Source organism: Macaca nemestrina, chromosome 3, assembly GCF_043159975.1.
Source record: "Macaca nemestrina isolate mMacNem1 chromosome 3, mMacNem.hap1, whole genome shotgun sequence".
In the NCBI taxonomy this organism is placed as follows: domain Eukaryota; kingdom Metazoa; phylum Chordata; class Mammalia; order Primates; family Cercopithecidae; genus Macaca; species Macaca nemestrina.
In genome coordinates, this window is record NC_092127.1 from 142993349 (window position 1) to 143006288 (window position 12940).

At 42.0% G+C, this 12940-nt stretch overlaps 1 long non-coding RNA gene across 1 annotated transcript in view; it reads right to left on the reverse strand.

Moving 5' to 3' along the window:
• Positions 1–11285: 11285 nt before the first annotated feature.
• LOC105463316 (uncharacterized) overlaps positions 11286–12940 on the reverse strand; it is a 71627-nt gene continuing 69972 nt past the window's right edge. Inside the window, exon 7 of the long non-coding RNA XR_011621273.1 lies at positions 11286–11844. This is a non-coding gene — a long non-coding RNA (uncharacterized lncRNA). The remainder of the gene's footprint in view (positions 11845–12940) is intronic.

A 12940-nucleotide genomic window follows, 5' to 3' on the forward strand; every position in this document is an offset into this window, starting at 1 on the left:
CACAAAAGGGACTCTTTAATATGGCTTTAATATGTAGACAGGCTAGGGAAATTCCCAAAAGAAAAATGTGTTTTGTAACATACTGATTTGACAAATGGAGTGTCATTTTAAGGCTTTATTCTGGCACTACCTGACAGGCACCTTTGTTATCTAGAAGAGATATGGCTACACTTGCTGGTAGAACACATAATGGAGGTACCAGAAAGTCATCACTCCAGTAATGACAAGATGCCAGAGATCATTATTTCCTAGCCTGAAAAAATTGTGTACCATTGTTGTTAAATTGGAGGCCTGTCATTTTACTGTATGTCATCTGATGACATTATCTCTGATATTTATGACAAAGGAAACACCTTGTGATTTTTTACCATTCAAATTAAACAGCATTTTTTAATCTTTCACTGGATTGAAGAAATCTGACTTAGGAAGGGAAAGCCCATTTGGATACATTTGTTGACTTGCATTGAAATGTGAATCCCTCCCTCCTCCAGAATCTCCAAGGGGGAGAAAGAGGGATTCTGTTTTGACAGTGAGTCTTACAAGGTCCCAGAAATTGACAGTACTGATTTGTTTATGGGCATTAGCTCCTTAATTTTCACAACAATAATTGAAACAGTACTCCCCGAGGCAGAGGTTATTGGCGTTTCAATTTTGCAAAAAGGGAAATTAAAGTCCAGAGAGGTCAAGAAACTTGCTCCAGGTGGCAGAGCCAGGAAGTGTTCTGAGAGTTGTGCATGTCACGGAGGCTCGCGTGCTTTATCTTCTAGGGTCGGGTGTGCTGCTGGAGAGGGATGATGCTGCATAGCTCACCCAAGCAGCTGCCAGTGCTGATGCTTAGATGTGTGCTGATTTCTTCCTGTCAGATGCTTGAATCTTGTGTCAATTCACATTAGGACCTTAGTGTTTCCTGCTTCTCAGCATTAACATTCCCTGTAAGAAGCTTTTTGTGATTCCCTTTAAGGAGCTCCAACTGAAGAGTCCCCAGAGTTTTGCTTAGTTAATAATCCTGCTTTCAATGGCAGTGTATAAACTATGAAACAATTGCAAGGGAACAGTGTAAGAGTTTCCCTCTGCCTTATTAATAAATAAAAAGGTAATAGTAATACAATTTATTTATTTATTTTTATTTTTATTTTTTGAGAAAGGGTGTTGCTTTGTTGGCTAGGCTGGAGCTGGAGTGCAGCAGGTGCAGTCACAGCTTACTGCAGCCTTGAACCCCTGGGCTCAAATGATCCTCCCACCTCAGCATCCTGGGTAGTTGGGACTGCAGGCTCATGCCACCAGGCCTGGATAATTTTTTTAAAAAAATCTTTGGTAGAGATTTTTAAAAAAAAATCTGTGTTGCTCAGGCTGGTCTCTAACTCCTGGGTTCACACGATCCTCTTGCCTCTGCCTCCCAAAGTGCTGGGATTACAGGCATGAGCCACCACATCCAGCCACAAATTCTTAATAGCAATTTCAAATGTTACTAACAAACCAATGGTGATCTTTCACATTGATATAGACTTTTTTTTTTGTTTTTTGAGACAGAGTGACACTCTGTTGCCCAGTCTGGAGTGCAGTGGTGTGATTTCAGCTCACTGCAACCTCTGCAGTAGCTGGGATTACAGGTGCTTGCCACCACACCCAGCTAATATTTATATTTTTAGTAGAGACGGGGTTTCGCCATTTTGGCCAGGCTGGTCTCGAACTCCTGACCTCAGGTGATCCGCCTACCTTGGCCTCCCAAAGTGCTGCGATTACAGGCACAAGCCACTGTGCCCAGCCTGATTTAGACTCTTTATGATTCTTCTGTTTCTTAAAACATGTAATCTTTTAAATTTTAATCTTAGCCATGCTCAAAACTTTTACTAATATGACTTGTTATAGTAAACATACAGTCCTGTTGCTTATCTTTCTCCAACAAATCAAAGTACATAGTAGATGAAGAGGCCTGAAAGTACTTTTTAAAACTTTAAAAAGTAATCATATATGAGGAAAACAAAGTTGAGAAGGTTGTATCTTGGTTTTACTAATGGAGAAACAGAGGTGAAAACGGGTTAAAGTTTGTTGCAACTTAGCCACTGCAAAGTTTAACTCAATCAATGTGAGGTTGTTTTAAGACACATAGCTTTAACTACCGTGGCATGAGGGTATCTGGTACAAGGGTATTCTGACATGGGAACCTGAAGTGAACTACCTTTCTTTTAGAGAGTTTACAGCTTATCAATATGGATCAGAGTCAAAAGAGATGACAGGTTGGTGACACTTGCCACCTTTATATGGTTCTGGCAAGAGCAACAACAATACTACTATTTGAAGAAGATGGTTGAAAATGCAGATGGACTTCTTTAATTACCTTCCTTTCCTTTAGTGTTGTCCTTCAAAATAAGGTAGATAAATTTCATTCATTCTATAATCCACAAATGTTCACTGGAACTGTCTTTCAGCTGCTGAAATGCCAATAGAGAATCATATCAACCTTGTAAAAAGCTACAGGACCAAACTCTTCTGCCACAAAAAAGCAAAGAAGATGATGAATTTGATTTGCTTTACTGTTTGCATTTCCCTAAGACAAAATGAACTGATTAAATGACTTTTATACTCATTCATTAGGCTTTTTTGTAGATTAAGGTGCATTATTTTGACATACTTACCACATAATTATGTTTATGTAATGATTTCACATTCATAGTCACACGTGTGTTATTTTCTCTTCATAACAAAGAATACCAGAGTAAAAGTTACAACTCCCATTTTTACAAAGAACAAAAATAAGGCTTTGGAGTTTGACCATGGCTATGCAGCTGCTTTGTGTGTGTGTGTGTGTGTGTATGTTTATATGTGGCAGTGGGCTATAGAATTAGACTTCATGTATAGTGGTTTATACTAGCACTTTCTATATTCCCCGTGCTGTCTTTACAAAATGAACTAAGTTTTGAAGCACCACAGGCTTCTACTAGACTCTGCTGGCATTTTCAGGAGATGTAGATGACAAGGTTTTCTTTGTTCTGTTTTCAATTGTGGGTACCTCAAAGAACCAGCGGCATTTCTGGCAAACAGTCCAATTTTCTGATTCAAAATCTCTCTATCTGCCTGATGTTGTTACTAGGAAATTCAAGTAGAAAATGACGTTAAAAGGTTAAGTGGTTTTGGTGTGTGTAAGAACAAGGTTGAACACCCTACTACTTCTTTTTTTCCTGGATCACATTTACCTACTTCATTTATGGGATAGAGAGGGATAGGTGGAGTTGTAAAAGAAACAATAAAAGCAGAGGGAAATAAGAGCAGCACCTCTGAGGAAATTTCCTGCATTCAAAAATTATAGGCTGAAATAAAACATCTGGATTAGAATGCTGTTTCTCCTCATTCTACTCTGCCTGAAGCCACATGGAGTAAAGCTGAGGTTCCTGAGAAGTGAAAGTTCTGGACAATGAAGCTGAAACAATGTATCTCAAGATGGAGAGCAAAAGCTCAATCTTGAAGTTTATTATTTATTCAAAGACTAATTATTGGGTACCAACAATGTGTCAAGCATCATTCTTGGTGTTTGGTAAATACTTGTGAACAAAAGAAAGATTTCTACCCTCAGGAAGCTTACATGCTAGCAGGGAGAAACAGACAATAAGCAATAAATGTCATACAGAAGAATGTTCCCTTGTGGGTTAGTAGGTGATAAGTGCAGCAAAACAAAGTTATAAAAGCATTACTCCTAGAGCCAGACTGTCTGAATTCAAACCTTAGCCCCACCACTTCCTAACTGTGTGACCCTCTCTGTGCCTCGTATTCTTGTGACGTATAAAATAGACAAGACAATAGTGTTGGAATATCTGCCTTATAGTAAGAACTCTGTAACTGCTTATTCAAAAATAATTGCTGTGGAAAAATTTAAAAGATAAGCAGTATGGATATGAGGGACTATACAGAGGGTGTAGGTATCGTTTGAAAACATGTGAGCAAAAACTTAAGGAGGAGAAGGAGTTAGCCAGACAAATATATCGGGAATGAGCAGTCCCAAAAGAGGACATGACCTTTGTGAATGTGGATAGATGAGAGCCTAGCGGCTGAGTTTGAAGAATGCAAGGAAGTAAGCATGATTTGAAAGGAGTGAGCCAGGGGAGCAGGTAGTGGTTTCATAATCACTGAAAGACTTTAGCTTTTGAATAACATAAGAATTGATTGGCTGGGAGTGGTGGCTCATGCCTGGAATCCCAACACTTTGGAAGGCTGAGGCGGGTGGATCACCTGAGGTTCAGAGTTTGAGATCAGCCTGACCAACAAGAAGAAACCCCATCTCTACTAAAAATATAAAAATTAGCAGGGCTTGGTGGCGCATGCTTGTAATCCAAGCCACTTGGGAGGCTGAGGCAGGAGAATCGCTTGAACCCAGGAGGTGGAGGCTGCAGTGAGCTGAGATCACGCCACTGCACTCCAGCCTAGACAATAAGAATGAAACTCCATCTCAATAAATAAAGAAAGAAAGAGATAAGAATTGATTGATGGTTTTAAGAAGAGGAGTGGGTCGGGTTCAGTAGCTCATGCCTATAGCCTGTAACTTCAGCATTTTGGGAGGCCAAAGTGGAAGGATTGTTTGAGCCTAGGAGTTGGAACCATGCCTGGGCAACATAGCAAGATCCCATCTCTAAAAAAAAATAAAAATAAAAATATATATCTGGGAATGGTGGTGGGAGCATGTAGTCCCAGCTACACAGGAGCCTGAGGTGCAAGGATCACTTGCTTGAACTTGGAAAGTTGATGGTGTATTGATCTGTGATTCCATCACTGCACTCTAGCCTGGGTGAGGGAGGGATACCGTGTCAAAAAAAAAGAAAAGAAGAAAGAGGAGTGACAGAAACTGACTTTTATTTTTTAAAGGATTATTTTGATTTCTGCATTAAGAATACATTTTAAGGGCCCAAGGCCAAAAGCAAGGAGACCAATTATTGCAGTCATCCATGTGAGAGGTGATGAGGGTTGCAGTGGAGATGGTAGAAAGTATTTGGATTCTGATATATTTGGAAGATAAAGCCAAAGGAGTTTCCAATGGATGGCATACAGAGAGTGCAGGAAAAAGAAAAACCAAGGATGAATCCAAGATTAGAAGTTCTGTTAATGATTTCTCCTGCCTGTCCTCCTTCCTGCCTACAGGTTTTTTCATCCACCCACAATTTCCCTTTGTATTTAATGCTAAGAGACCCCCCAAGACTAGGAAAATAATAATATAAGGAAAGGAGAGTGGCTTTATGAGAGACAATGGGGCAGAGGAGAAAAGCAATCTCCGTCTGGAGGAAGAATTCAGGCTGGCAGCTCCTCCCCCAGAATATTGTGGAGAGTAATTCCAACTGGAAAGAGATACAGATGGAAAAGCTCAAGTGCCGGATCCTTGTAACATCCAGCTCTGTGGGTAATCTTTCACAGGATCATGGAGGTTCAAGAAATTTCCCTGAGCTACACCCCATAAATATATGTACCTACTATGTACCCACAAAAATTGAAAATAAAAATAAATTTAAAAAAGGAAAATTTTCCTGAGCCAATATGGATTTCTATGTATCTTAAGCATGAGCAACAAAAGACTAGGATTTCTAAAGATAAACACTGGTACTTAAATTTATCTTTGAAAAAATGTGAGCTTTTTAATTTTCTCTTTCTCTTTCCTTGCCAAAGGTTTTTTTTTTTTTTTTTTTTTTTTTTTCCATTTTGTTTTCCTCCATTTCCACGTGTAGGCATAAGCCGCATTTAAGTATCTAAACTGTCAAGGGAATTGATAAAGACTTTTCCAGGGACGTCTATTTTACTGGATCTATGTTTATACACAGAACTAGCCCAGTACCGCTAATGCACTCAAAATGGTCACTTTCTGAAAGAAATGATCACATAGAAAAAAATCATCTTTGTCCCTTTTTTCATGTCAATATTTCTTTGTTTCCTCTCCCATTTCTTATTACTTCCCTCTTTCACTCTTATCACCTGGATATTCTCCTATAAAAGGCATTTAGATTTTGATGCCTCAAAGCCCTCATATCTCTTAAACTATTTCCTTTAAAAAGCGATTTTCCTCAAATTTGGCCACATTCAATCATTCGTTAACAGATGTTGTGGCCACAGGCTTCATTTCTCAGAAGCAGGCAGAGGAAGGGGAATGTATTCATAGACATCTTCGGTCAGAAGTCAATAAGCTGTCATTTGACTCTCCTGGGCCCTAAGCAGGTGCTCCTTCCTTTCTTCTGACAATTGCAAAGTTTCCCTAGACCCCCATGACAGCTCCTGAGTTAGTACTTAGTGGCTTCACTGACAGGTGTTTCTCTGTTTAACCAGACAACAGGTGTTTGCCCAATGCAGCCTGCCAAAAGCCAGGGATTCAGAGTAGAAAACAAAGCCTATTTGCAAAAATGATTACTGTAATTAAGAGCCATGGTGATGCAAACGATGAAAACACTTGTACGTACACCCCCCACACACACACACACTCACACTCACACTCAAATCCTCACTCCCCTAGAAAAAGGAAACAGCAGGCAGAAAAAAAAATCATTCACCATTACAATATGCTTTAAAATACTGTAGAGTCTCATTTCTTTGGGGGAGAAAATTTAAATAATTATTAAGTCATCTTTTGAAGCCACTCCTTATAAGGATCTTCATTTAGGATTTCAGTTAATTGTGCATTTGGGGGATTAAAAGGCAGTGTAAACTGACAGATTTCCTTTGAGGAGCTTAAGATTTACTTGAGACCATATATATCATAAGAAAAGTGAAACAGCTAAGCAAAATCAAATCACAATACATTTGATGGTGGCCCTGGTTACAATGTGGAGTTCCACTGTGTGCTCCTCTAGCTCCCAGAAGAAAATTGCCTTCCTTACAAGGAAGAAAAGTTGTATTACAATATGCTGTATGCTCCTAAATCCCCCCCTTAAGGATTACACAGGAGCTTCAAAGATAGGGTAGACAGCAGGGTGATTTGCATGAAGTAAATTCTTTGTTTAAAAAAAAATCTGTGAATGTAAGATTAGTCACTTTTTTTTTTCTTTTTTTAGGAGCTAAGCTAGGACCTTCTCATTGCTCTGACCTGGGCCAGCTACTGAAATGAAAAGCAAATGGACCAAGGGTGTGGACACAGTAGATATATGAGAAGTCATAGAATTTATCAGCATAATGGTCATAATATGAGCAAATGATCACAACATTAAAACTAAGTTGTATGTGTCATGTCTTTCTACTCCATTTTAAATCTCATTTTGTGTGTGACTGCATGGGAGCTAAAGTGGGGACCTGTAGTAAGTTTGATTTTAGTTGTTATATACCATGATTATCAAATGTTCCCATACTGTGCTTATTGAATAAATGGTCCAAGATTGTTGGGCTAGTTAATTTGCAATTTGAAAAAAAAATGATTAAAGGTGACAAAAAGTGCAGTTTACAAATAATTCCCTTTTAGGAGGCCACAGGAAAAGGAATTCTTTTCTTTACTTCTCTTCTCTCTTTTTCTTTCTCTCTCTCTCTCTCTTTTTTTTTTTTTTGTTAACAGCTTTTGTTTAAGTCAAAATCATTTTTTTGACTTCACACAAAGTGTCTGGTTTCAGAAAAAGTATGCAAGGAATATTTCTCTAGAATGTGATGCCTATACTTTTCCTCAAAGAAAACAGCAACAAAACACACCAAAAACTAAACTGAAGCAAATTATCTACTTGCTATTATTGAGGACATCTTTCAGATTTGGTGCACTCTTACCACAACAGTTGCATCTCCAAGTATTGTCCCCCTGAAGAAAACTAAGCACTTTATTTAAAAAAATAAATAAATAAAACATAGTCTGTGTGTTCTGGCTCTCAGACTTAGTCTGAAAAGTCACATTTGATCAAATTATTTTCTGAACAAACAGCCTTTGAATGGGTTGGTGAATGAATAGCATGTGCATCATAGTTCCAGCAGCTTCCTACCTGTTTTCTTGCTGGTACTAGGCTTGGTCTCACTCCTGTTCTCTTCCTGCCCTTCCCATTTTGCACAGGAAAGATGTTCTAGAAGAGGACACAACTTTTCCCCCCATCCTCTACTCCCACTTTTCTTGAATGAGTACCCATTTGCTTATGGTCTGTCTCTGGATACAAACCAAACGCTAGAGCTATTCAAATAGCAGCTATGCTAATTTATCTTTTTTTTTTTTTTTTTTTTTTTTTTGCTTTTCTCATAGATAAGAAAAGTCTGATTTCCACCCAAGGCACTCCTTTAGAGGAATTAAGACTGGAAGTATAGGCCGGGCTTGGTGGCTCATGCCAGTAATCCCAGCACTTTGGGATGCCGAGGCAGGCAAATCATTTGAGTGCAGGAGTTTAAGACCAGCCTGGGCAACATAGTGAGACCGCCCCCCACAAACCCCCGTCTCTATGAAAAATACAAAAACTAGCCAGTGTGGTGGTGTGTGCCTGTAGTTTCAGCTACTCAGCAGGCTAAGGTGGGAGGATCACTTGAGCATAGTAGATGGAGGCTTCAGTGAACCCTGATTGTGCCACTGCACTCTAGCCTGGGAGAAAGAGTAAGACCCTGTTTCATTAAAAAAAAAAAAAAAAAAAAAAAAAAGACTGGAAGTACTGCACCCATCCACATACGTTTAGAATTTCCCCTTTGGCATTATTAGATACAGACTGTGCCAGTAAGAAAACCCATTGCAAAGAGCAGAGAGGACTTTATTTGGGGGGCAGGGAATGGTGGTATGATTTTAAATCATGATTTTCATATGCATGCATAAGGAGTACAGGGAATTTTATCCTTCATCTTCTATGGCTGGCCATAGATAGGATAAAAGGCTTCCAGTTCTCAGGAGCAAGTATTTCCCTACAACTGGATAATGTATGCTAAGATAACTGGGGGTCTATAGTGCTTTAGGACTTAGTGCATGGATGTAACAGAAGCTAAAACAAAAATAGTCACTGGGATAATTGGAAAGCACAGGAGTTGGGCTTTATGAGAAAAACTGATTGCATTGAGTTCACTTAGGTCACAAAGTACCTCTCTTTAGTAGCAAATGCTGCTTTACTTTCTGACTTCACAGATATAATGCCTGGTGGCTATTGGCCATTTGCAAACAGGCCTCTCCTCAGAGAAAAGGACTGGACCCTCGAGGAAGGAGAAATCTAACCTCAGAACTTGCACAATTTCTAACTATACCTTCATCACCCCAAAAGTAGACACTGCACACATTCTTCTGTCTCTCTTGGTCTTTGGTTCTTCCTCTCACAGCCAGCCCTTCCCAGCTCAGTGCTCCTTTATCCGCAGGCTATTTGTTGCTGTAGTTGCTGCCAACTTGGCTGGTGAGAAGCCAGGCCTGGAGGAAATAGAGGGTCCTGGCAAGAACATGGACTGAGGGCCCCCACCAGGTTAGCTTCCGAGTCCTGCAATGCACTGTGCTTCTGTCTCAGTTGGCTTGGGTTGCTATAACAAGACAACCATGGACTGAATGGTTTAAACAACAAACATATTTCTCATCGTTCTAGAGGTTGGGAAGTCTGCCATCAGGGTGCCAGTATGGAGGGAACCCTTCCTTGTTTCCTCATTTGAGGGATTGGGGTTGTGAGAGGAAGCGAGCTCTCTCCTCTTTTTATAAGGGGAAGGGAGAGGGGCCTGCACTAATCCAACCTCATGACCTAATTACTTTCCAAATCCCCATATCCAAATAGTATCACATAAAAGAACAGAGTTTTAACATGAATTTTGGGTACCCAAACATTCAGTCCACAGCAGTCTGTGTTAAAAAGTGTATGCAATTAGAGGCCATCGTGGGGCTCCCAGGACCTGATTAACAAAAGATGGTACTATCTGGGTATAGCCTAAGAATATGAAAGGGTGATAGGAATAGAGAGTTGGGTAGGGGTGAGGTGCAGAGGCCTTTAGGGGCACGTTTGAAACAGTTCTCCCAGGAAAGCATTCTAAAAATCCTTGGGCTTTCTTTGGATCAAAAAAAGAAAACTTGGCCTTGCCTTCAAACTGTACAGGCATCTTAAAGCTCAGAACAGGCAAATTTCTCACAGCACCTGCACCTCCAGGAGTAGAGATTTTGGGGTGACTGAAGCTCTTGGAACAGAAGTCTGTGTAAGATTGGCCTGGCACAGTGGCAACCTGGTTCCTGAGTCAGACAGCTTCCCAGTACAGTGGCTTGCATTGCCAGGGTTGTTCATCCTACTCCATCATCTGTCTCTGGTCCTTCCTTCCATCCCAGCATGGGACACTGTAGGATGAACAGTCTTGCCTTCAGGACTCTTGCCTCAGTGAGGCCTGGCCTCAGTTTAAACCCAGGGGAATGTTGTAAATATTGAATTGGCTCCAGAGTGAAGGAAATATTGGGCTTATACACTGACTTGACTTATACACCCTGACTTCTCTTTTCTTAGGCTTCTGGGTTCCAACCGGAGGTTGCCGGTAACTTCATCTTCTTTTGCATTGATTTCTGTCTCTCATAACCAGATCACACTTCTAGTTACAAAAGGGATAGAGGAAATTCACCACCAGTTTTCCACACAGAAATAGGGGAGACCTGGAAAGAAAGTTCAGATGCTGGGGTCCAGGAAAAGTGAGCCTGAGGAGGTTGGTGTAGGAAATGTGAGGCCCAGGGGGTGAGAAGCTGCTGAAAGGGAACCCAAGAAGAGGGGGTGGGGACCTAAGCCGAGGCCTGCACACTCACGGCCTGGCGCCTAGGTGGCTGGTGGAATCTGTTATTCTGTTGGGTAGTTGTTCTGTCCTCTGTCAGGTGGCCATGAGTGGAAACTAATCTTCGGGGCCGTTTGTCTTACCTTTGCAGGAAGCACAGCGCATGCACCTTCTCCCAAACTTGCTTTCTTAGCTGGGAGAACCGAGCTGTGGGCTCGAATCCGCTCATGCCCTGGAGATCTGGACCAAGCTCCGACCGAGGCTTAATGGGGAAAGCTGAGATGTACCCAGCAGGGGACTTTGGGTGACAAACTTTTCGGAAAGTCGCCAGATGAAAGTGTGGTGCAGGCTTGCGCTCTTTTGGGTGGAGTTCACGGGACTAGGGCTCCAGGTAGCCAAAACAGTGAATTGAGATTCCTCCCCGCCCCACACTCCCCACTGCAGGTTTGCTGTGGACACAGGCTCTGGAAGACCGGCTCGGCCTTGTAGCAGAATGTAGACCAGGGCGGGCGCGACCCTGGCGCATAGCGCCACCCTTTCCTCTCTCAGCGGAGCTAGGGAGGAAGGGGGCTTGGCAACTCAGCTCATGGAACAAGCGCAGTGCTGTCTTTCGTGTTGCACTGTTCAGCTTTGGCAGCTTTTTAAAATGGCCCCATATGTAACCCTCTTGTAAAAAAAAAAATTAAAAGTTTAATAGCATCCACCCTACACGCTTATGAGCACCAATGGAGATTTTAAGCCCCGCGCATGTAGGCACATTCCTCTGCCCGCCCGACCCCCAATCCTCCCACTCCAGTATGGAAGACAGTTGGGCATTGAGGACTGGTTTGCCAAATTCAATCACTGTCCACATCAGCTGGCCACTTGTCTCCTGTTGGTGAGCCCTTGGCTCTTTCTAAGTCCTTGGAATCCAGAAGAGTGTATCTCGCCATCCTCCAGGTTGAGGTAGACTAAAGTCTGAGCAGGTGTCTTTGCCTTCCTGGGTCATCCCTAGGCAAGGATTTGATCCCCAGTTTGGCTCCTGCAGGAGTCAAGAGGGAAACAAGGATGGTTACTTCAGTGCAGGCTGGGCTGCAGAAACCGAGAGAAGGGAGCAAAGTCAGGAGGCTGATATCAGCTCCAGAAACTGGGCCCCAGAGTCCTCTTGACCTCCTGGGTTTAGACAGGGGGCTGATAATGCAGCTGGGGCAGGAACCACTCTTGTCCTCTTTCAGCAGACTCCTAGGGAAAAGGAAAGCGAGAAACAAGCAACTGAATTTGCTTTGGAGAATCTTCATCACTTGAGGAATGGGCTGTGTATTTGCATGGTATGGGGGGACTTACAAATGGCATTCAGCAGCAGCAATGTGGCTTAAACGCTGACAGCTTTGCCATAGACTGAAGAAGGAACAACACCCAGGTTCAGAACCGTCCTACAATCATCCACCCCAGAAGAAGGTGATTTCAGTCAAGTAGACCATTTTGAGAGATACTGTGACTGTTCTCAATATCTACTTTTAGGGTTGCCTTGTAAGGATCTGCCTACCCACCCTAGTTAAGGGAGAAGTATGTAACTTGAGCCTAGAACAGTGGGGAGGGGATGTGTTCAGCCCTGGACAGTATCTCATATAGTGTGCCCATGTTATGCACATCTATGTGTGACGTCCTCTTTATCACAGTGGTTTTACTACACTTTCCAGGTAACCTTCTGTTTTACAAGTTCTTTGATGTTAAGTACTCTGGCGGTGGAAGATTACAAACCTGAAAATTCTACATTCGTTTTATATGCTTTTCATTATTGAGATGGAAAACCTTAAGCAGGTACTCGATAATGGATAAGGCCATTTCTTAGCATCAACCTTGGCTCATTTGAATTGACCTTATCAGTCAATAACACGGGCCGTTTCATAAACCAATGAATAATGTATCATAGCTTAGTTTAAAGTTTCAAATATGTTTTTAGACGGAAACATTCCAAGAATGCAAGTCAGGTGTATTTCCCAGATAAATAACAGTCTGGGGGCGTTGAATTCAGGGAAATTCTCCGTTCTCGAGGAAATTCTCCGTTCTCAGGTTTCCTAAGGTTGAAATCCAGCGCGCACATCATTAATTATTCGTTGGGGTCGGTCCCTCAGTCAATGGCAGGTCTGAGTAAGCTAAAGCGAGCAGTTAACTAATCCTTCCTGCCACGGGGATCCTGGGGCGAAAGAGGACAACTGGGCGGTCAGTCACACTTGCTGGTGGCCAGGCCCTGCCCCTCTTTCCCCGGTCCGGGCGCAGGGGTGCGTGTGCCCTCACTCTCACGAACACAGACCGAGAGCTTCCCAGAAGGAAAAAC